The 8693-nt window shown below is 37.5% G+C and overlaps 1 protein-coding gene across 1 annotated transcript in view; it reads right to left on the minus strand.

Annotated features, from left to right (window-relative positions):
- The window catches only part of LOC107578526 (HMG box transcription factor BBX-like), a 28689-nt gene extending 20319 nt beyond the window's left edge, over positions 1-8370 (minus strand). Inside the window, exons 1-2 of the mRNA XM_016264476.1 lie at positions 8058-8370; positions 3705-3786 (exon numbers count right to left, since the gene is read on the minus strand). The gene's annotated coding sequence lies outside the window, so the exon portion shown is untranslated. The remainder of the gene's footprint in view (positions 1-3704; positions 3787-8057) is intronic.
- Positions 8371-8693: the final 323 nt, after the last annotated feature.

An 8693-nucleotide genomic window follows, 5' to 3' on the forward strand; every position in this document is an offset into this window, starting at 1 on the left:
AAGTGAATGATTTGTTTTCAGTTCAGGTAACATTATGAAATTAAATTTAACATTTTGACATTACAATAAAGACATAAAACGTTTTTACCCTTGGTCATGGTTGTGAAAATATTACTATTAATGGAATGTAGTAGTATCATGCTGTTAATTACCACAGAAACTCATTTTGGCTTGAATGTCAGTACATAAAAAACTGAGCAGAAATCATGTTTATAATGAAAGTCATTATTACTGTCAAAGGAAATCTGTATGAAAAGTGAATGATTTGTTTTCAGTTCAGGTAACATTATGAAATTAAATTTAACATTTTGACATTACAATAAAGACATAAAACGTTTTTACCCTTGCCACATGTTTTATGTTTGCATGTATTCTCTGACCTTCCTATCTTATGTACTCTCAGGCACTTGTCATGCAGGGACAACTTTCATAAACAAATTATATCTAAATTTCCCAAATTTGAATGAAACGATAGTTCAAAACCTAACTGAACCAAGACACAGACTTGCAACAAGTTTGCAGTTAAAAAAGCTACATGTCCAAGAAATTGGTTTAAAGCTATGAAATCTATTCTAATCTATGTATTTTTAACTGACATTCAAGATTAAACAAATAGGAATTAGTTATCTGAATGTAACCCTGGTGCATGACATTAATCATAATCTTAATATAAATTTAGTTCTACTCTATTTGAATAGCAAACAGAAATCTAAGCAGGGTAGCTAATGACAGGTAGATACAAGACCTGAGATCTGATTTGGGGCACCTTAATATCTAATCTCATTATTGTCTAAAGCAAATTTTAACTCAAAGATATACATTCATGATCAAATAAAATGCCATAATGTGAAGATAAATCATAAACAGGATAATGGGACTTTTACACAGCAGAAATGTGTCAAAGTTCCTCATTGCAATGTCTATATTTGACAGGTTGATCTGTCAGAATGTAATTATACAGACCAGAAATGTAGCTCCAAGCTTCAGGTGTAATGTAAACAAGGCTGCTTTACCTGAATCAGTATTCAGGTGTGCATGTTTTACTAACAGAAATAATAAGATGAAATCAAACTTCAATGATGCACTTTTGATGAAAGCAATGAAAACCTACAACAGCTGATATTGACTGAGAGGAAAGGTTAAGAAAACAACAGCAGTTTTGGTATTCATATGTAAATATCAATAGTGAACTTAAAGGTTTGCATTATCAGACTGTTATAAAAAATAAAATAAAAAAACTTGAAAAGCACAATCATCCATAAATTAATTGCAATGTAACCCTTCTTTTGTCCTAAGAAACTGCATTAACCTGTGATCTTTAGGTTCAATTTGACAAGCATTGAAATCCATTAAAAACACAAATTCTTAATTATAGAGTACAATGGATCTGAAGATGCATTAATTAAAGTCCCCCTTTAGTCAAATATTTTATCCCTTAAAACTTATCTTTGATCATCAAAATGACATATTTAAATGTTTCTTGTGAAAATAATTTTCTCATGCCTTAAAATAGCTTGAATGTAACTCTACACCCTTGTCTCATTTACAATACACTGATCTATGAATATGCAAATTAGTCCCACCTCCACTCAGTCACACCAACCAGCGCCTCTTGATCCACTGAACTGTAGTAAACGCAAAACAATGGCATACACGGATAATGACTGATAAAACTATGTTTTTACAAGTGGACAACTACAGTGAATACTGTAAGATTCATTAAAGTTACTTACTTGACGATGTTGTGTCTTAAAATGCCTTGAAGACTCGAATGCAGCTGTTTGTGATTCTTAATTCGCGCCCGCGAGCATACATACGCCGATGCGGGAGAGGTGGGTCTGACTCCGGGCTACTTTTACACTGTTGCCACGGGTTATAATGCAAGTTAGCAGTTCTAAATTCACATTAAACCACAGCTTCATGGGTTTTTTTGCTCTAATTTATTTTTGGTTTTGTGCTGGTATTGGTATATTTTGCATGCTAGTGATAGGAATTGATCCCTTGACGTGATTGGTTATTGGACTGTGACGTAGCAAACCGAGGGCTGTTTCAAACAGCATTTCTGGGACTGTCATTGGGAAACTACAGTTTTAAGGAGAAAATACTCAGCAATGGTGTTGATTAATAGATTGGCACATGGTTTGTCTAAAAGCATATTAAAAACACCACATAGACAAATAAACAACATAAAAAACTTGAATTTCACTATGGGGGGACTTTAAGAAATTATTTTTTCTGGTTTTAAAGTAAATGACATTGCATCGAAAACCATTAAAAACACAAAAATTCTTAATTCGAGTTCAATGGATTAAATACGTTTTTTTTTTTTCTGGTTTTAAAATATATGACGGGAAAAATCATTGTTATTTTCTTCTTGTTAAATCTTAGAAAATTGATGGAGTTTTACAATTTGTCTAAGAACTTTTCTTATGCTGCTTAAATTCATTCACTTTTTGCATTTCATATCTCAATTTCCTTATTAATTTGATATTAGAAAATAAACGGTGAACAACTTAAAGCTACAATTTTGGTTATTCATTACAATTTTTAAATTTTTTTTATTTTTCAAAATCTGCATGACACACGGAAAGGCCAAAAGGTTGTAACTGTTTTTTTTTTAAAAATACAAGTCAAAAATATCAGATAGCACACTTGTTATAGTTATAGTTATTTTTATAAAAACAAATGTATTACAATCAGAAAATTTGCTTTTATTCGGTTTTAGATATTCATGACAATGCCATCAAGCCTGGTTCCAATACTAAAAACTATGTGGTATTTATAGTCTATTCTTTACAGATTACCATAGAAGGGTTAAAGCTATAATATGCCATTATATGATGATCAAAAGTACAATTTGTTATTAATGCAGTCATTCAGGAAAGTAGACCATGTTTGAACAGACTGGCTCTTTGCATGATAAAAGGTTGAAGAATGAATGTGTGTTTTATCTCGGATTGAGCACAACCCAATAAGCAGGTGATTATGTACAGACACAAGCTTAAAATCTGTGATGTAATGAGTGTTTGATCCGTGATGTTAAGGCATCAGATCCCAATTAGTCTGTGAATTTAATAGATACAACTTAAAGCTACAATTTTGGTTATTCATTACAATTTTTTTATTTTTAAAATTTTTCAAAATCTGCATGACACACGGAAAGGCCAAAAGGTTGTAACTGTTTTTTTTTTTAAATACAAGTCAAAAATATCAGATAGCACACTTGTTATAGTTATAGTTATTTTTATAAAAACAAATGTATTACAATCAGAAAATTTGCTTTTATTCGGTTTTAGATATTCATGACAATGCCATCAAGCCTGGTTCCAATACCAAAAACTATGTGGTATTTATAGTCTATTCTTTACAGATTACCATAGAAGGGTTAAAGCTATAATATGCCATTATATGATGATCAAAAGTACAATTTGTTATTAATGCAGTCATTCAGGAAAGTAGACCATGTTTGAACAGACTGGCTCTTTGCATGATAAAAGGTTGAAGAATGAATGTGTGTTTTATCTCGGATTGAGCACAACCCAATAAGCAGGTGATTATGTACAGACACAAGCTTAAAATCTGTGATGTAATGAGTGTTTGATCCGTGATGTTAAGGCATCAGATCCCAATTAGTCTGTGAATTTAATAGATATAACAACTGATGAAGGGGAAAAACACATGGCATGAAGTGAAGGCGTACTTACAGAGCCACAGAATATGGATATACGGTATTTGAAAGATGAGGATGGATCTGTCAGTCAGGCTGTATCATGCGATGAAGATGACCTACAAAGTGAAACAAAAAAACACTGTGCCCTCAGTACAGGAACAAATAGTCGAAAGCAAAGCCAAATGCACCAGATAATGTTGCCCCGAGTCCGACATCATCGGTCAGTGACAGTTTAACTACAGCCCGACCGATATATCATTTTGCCGATATTATCGGTCGATATGAGCCTGTTGCCGATATATCGGTATCGGCGAATATGCCGCCGATATGAAATTATATATAACATAATGCAGATAAAACGCTTGAAATGGTGTAATTACTTAGTTTGTCCAGCAGAGCGCGCTCCACTGTTTGCTACTGGCGACCTGGATGAAACGCTTTTGAAGCTTAAGTCTATGGAAAACCATTGAAACTCCGAACGGCCATATTTCCGTAATGGCGCGGCGAATCTGCACCAAATTCGGAGGATCCCTTCAGCTCGAGGAACCCTCTCGAACGCAAATCGAGTGTACGTCTAGAGGCCCGCTTTCGAATGAGACGTCAATAGCCCCCGGGGTTTGGGAGTTACGGGTGGTTAAATTCGCAATCCGGCGCCGACCGATCAAGCGATCCCGGGGGGCCTACCGACGCGCGGAGGGTGGCGTTCGAGCGGGCTCCTCGAGCTGAAGGGACCCCCTGAATTTGGCGGAGATCTGCCAGCGCGTTCGCGAGATAGTGACACCAGTCAACACTTTCACTTCAGTAAGGACTTGTTCAGGTAGCAGCATTCAAGTGTTGTCTTATTCGACCGTAAGTGCCCTGCGAAGTGTACTTCACATGAAATTCCGCCATGATTCCAGTTCCAAGGGAACGTACACGCTACAATCAAAGGGCATTAAAGTACGCGAGACATGAATTTATTTTGTATTTATTTACAGAGGTATATTATGTCACACTTCACACTTCTCTAGTAAGTTTCGTCTGTGTGTGAAGACAGTAGCGCAAATCTGTGAATGAATATTCCGAAGTGAAATAAACTTCAACGGAATAAAGTTGAATGGAATTAAATTGAATTAAAGTTGAATAAACTTCAACTTTACTGTTCAGTGCACTGACGTCAGACTCATTTTGGATAATAAAGTTTATTGTTAAATTGTTAAATGCCCTGCCTCCATTACGTATCTCTGTCACGTCATTATAAGTGTTTGATCACCACATTTGAGTGATCATTGCAAAAAATGTGTTTATGTATTTATATTCCATTTATGTAGCCTTTATACTGTATTCTATGTATAGTACCAGTCAAATGTGTGGACACATGAATGGGAAAGTGTCCAAACTTTTGACTGGTACTATACTATAATATACACAAAGGATATCGGCCGATATATCGATATTTACTTTTTTTTTCACTCCCTAATATCAGTATCGGCCCCCAAAAACCCATATCGGTCGGGCTCTAATTTTAACTGTGGATTAGTTTGGCATACGTGCACCACTCCAGCTTCAAACTAAGGTGGCACCTCCGGTGTTGTTGATGAAGCATAAAGTTATGACATAGCTCACAGCATACAATGAATTCATTAAAACTACTTCAGTTATGGCAAGCTGTTGTAACATTTATTCATTAGCAGGTGTATTATTTACTAATACTTATTTTTTAATGTTACTAGTACAAAAATGACCCTCACAATGACTTGCAACAAAGTAAATGGACATCAATTTTCAGATTACTAGTAAATAGTCCAATAGTGACTAGTATCTTTTTCAATTTAACCATTTAACTCATTCATTTGATATTAGGAATCATTCATTAGACATTTGTTTTTATTCCAACAATCAATAGTATCTATAATTTAGCCACTTATTAAAAGATACTAGTATTAATAGATGCTAGTACTATCTAACAGGGACAAGTAGCTACTAGTAAATAAACAACTTACTAAATCATTACTAGTTAAGCTTGAATAAATACAATATGAATATATACACGTCAGAAACAAATAGCTGATATTTAAACCACAATTCCCATTAAATTTAGTGGAAAATACTTGCAATAAGCATTAGTGACCAACTAAATAGACACTACTACATATTGGAATAATGACTAGTTTCTAATGAATAATATATCACTTCTAATGATTAAAGTAACAACTTTGTAGCTGCATTCCATAAGTCGATGTACTGGCTGGTTGTTAGTAGCCATTCTTAGTTCTGGTTTATCTAACATGGTAATGAACGTCACTACTGCTAAAATGTTATTCAAAGTCCTTCTGTGCATTAACATATGGCAGTGCGGCAATCTGTGCCAAGACCACAAACGCAAGGCTATATGGGTCCACAGACACAATTAATTGGCATACAACACATACGTTTTTAAATTACTTTTTAAATCATCCCTGTATGAGGTCATAAACATCTGAAAATTGCTGTCTTCAAAGATTAACTAGCACCCATCTTGCTGATGCTCGCTAGCCAACAAAAGACATTAAATTGAAGCCGGTGTTCTGACGATTTGTGCTACCCGCTCAGATTGTGCTACCTCCCATTAAAACGATAGGTAGCACAAATCGATAGCGAAAAATACTACCAATCAGATTGTGCTACCAGGGTCTTATTTATGTGGTTTGAGTTTTTTTTTAATGTCCATACCTACCCCTACCCTAAACCTACCTGTCCACACATACGCTTACCCTAAACTTACCCTTAAAACAATGCAAATACATTTTTGGTAGCACAATCTGATAGGTAGCATGTTTCGTCGGTACACCGGCAGGAAATTAAAATTCACTCTTTCGAGATGCATGTTATAGATCTTAGTGTAAACAATTCATATGCACGTTTCATTTTTTTCTGACCTCGTAATGTTCAATTAAAATACCATAACTGGATTGTTCATCAAAATGGCATATTTCTTTCCGGCGACGCATTCTGGACTTCTCCAATCATTTAGTCCGCTTAAACCCACCCCTGCAGGCTCATGTTCATCTATCTCCCCGTTTGAGCGCAACAACCACATCTCAAAATTCAATAAACAACCGACGGATTGAGCCAACTCCCCGTCCGTACATTTTTCTTTTGTGACGCACGTCACATTACGGAAGAAAAGATATGTCGCTACTATTTCACTGCGATTTTTTTCAACTTTGATGATTTGCTGAACATGATAACATAGTAGTGAAAGGTCGTTGACACTGAGAGCGCTTAAATCGCTGAAGGTCACCGAGTCGCTGTACTAATGGTTTCCAGTCGGCGGTCCTACTCTAAACTCCTACTGGTAGTTGGCGCACTGCATCGCTGCTCGTTTCTTCTCAACTTTTCCCATCACCAATGGTCATCAACGCTCATGTTGAATGAACGACTTCCTGTTGCTCTTCCACTGCAGGTCTTTGTCAGTGTGAACACCATTTTATTGACATATGCATTTGCATCTAATGAACAGTTACTTGTGAATTCAAACAATACGACCTTTGTAACATTAATAAAAATGCAAGCTGTAACAACTGTTAAAGAGGCTTGCCATACTTCGGCTCGTTCACGTAGGTCTTATTAAAGCACAACCGACACAGTTTCGTCGAGTGGATGGACGATATATACAGTATTGCAGCGTTTAGTTTTCAGGTAGAGCCTGAGAGCGGTGCTCTCTCCGTGTGTGTGTCTGCAGAACTGTCGATCACCGAATCAAGAACTCCACAAAGCACCATATCGACGATATCTTCCGATTATTTAAGCCATCGAGCTCATTTCATAACTCATTTGACCCCTTATTTGAACTGTGCTGGGTTTGCATCTCGGTGCAAAATGTCGATCTGGGCTCTGACAAGACAGACAGCCGAGAGTCCATCTTGCTTTGGGGAAGATGAAGTATAAATCTCACTCCTGTCAAACTCCGCCAAGGCATTTTCAGAGACAGATCCCCCCTCCACGAGCTTTCATTACTTAAACTAGGGGTTTTCGGGGCAGACTTTTCAGATGAGACGGTTTTGTGCTCGGGTTTTTCGCTCCGTTTAGTCAGATAGTATAAAAGTAGCTGGCTAGCCTGCTAGCCCCTGTGATGCGAGATTGCTCTAGCTCGCCTGAACGTGTCATTAGCAGACCCATATGCAATAATCGCACGGTCGGTCGTACATGTTAAATCGTCGTGAATTTCACAGAAACCCTAATGTTCGGTGAGAGCAGGTGTCCAAACACGCCGAACGCCGAAGTTGTTTATGCCGAAGCACAACAAACTGGCACGAATTTCGCACTATCTAAGCGAGAGCTCCCGATCAATCGGAACTCGGGGCTTTTCGCACACAAAATATGTCCAAGTTTTCAGTCATCGCGGCATCTGTGAACGCAAACTTACCCCTGAAATCCGGTCGAAACGCCAGGGCCTTCTCATTCCAGCCTCAAACTTATTGACACATCAGAACAGTTCTGCACTGGCCGTCCGTACAGTAGCCCCACAGACACTTATATTATTTTTACCGGATGCTTGGAAAGGAGCAACACTGCAGCGTGAAGTCGACAAAACTACATCAAAATCGCACCGATCACTCCGAAAACGAATAACGGTGGGCCCCGAATGCCACTTTGATATTGGTTCTTTCGTTTCAGGCGAACAATTTTCTCGGTTTGTTTTCTCTCGCAGCCCTCCTCCCCCTCCGTGCGTTCAAGTGTTCTCACTGACTGCTCTGTTCTGAAGCCCGTGTGCACAGTGTGTGGATGTTCACAGCGCTGGACTCGCTGGCCTACCGTGTCACATCATCATCCAGTCGGGGTCCAGTTGGAAAATTCAGTCTAATATGATACATGTGATTTATAACAGTGTTTTATAACATGTTAGCTGCGTTCTAGCTGGTCGACCAGAAATAAGCTCGACCACCTTCTGACTGGCTGGTAGGTGGTTTGCTGCTGGTTTACAAGCTTTGACCAGCTAACGACCATCACAGATCAGAACAGACAGAAACCAGCTACCTTGCTCCAAAACACACCTACTTTG

The sequence above is a fragment of the Sinocyclocheilus grahami genome, unplaced genomic scaffold (assembly GCF_001515645.1).
Source record: "Sinocyclocheilus grahami isolate Dianchi unplaced genomic scaffold, SAMN03320097.WGS_v1.1 scaffold32.1, whole genome shotgun sequence".
Classification (NCBI taxonomy): Eukaryota; Metazoa; Chordata; class Actinopteri; order Cypriniformes; family Cyprinidae; genus Sinocyclocheilus; species Sinocyclocheilus grahami.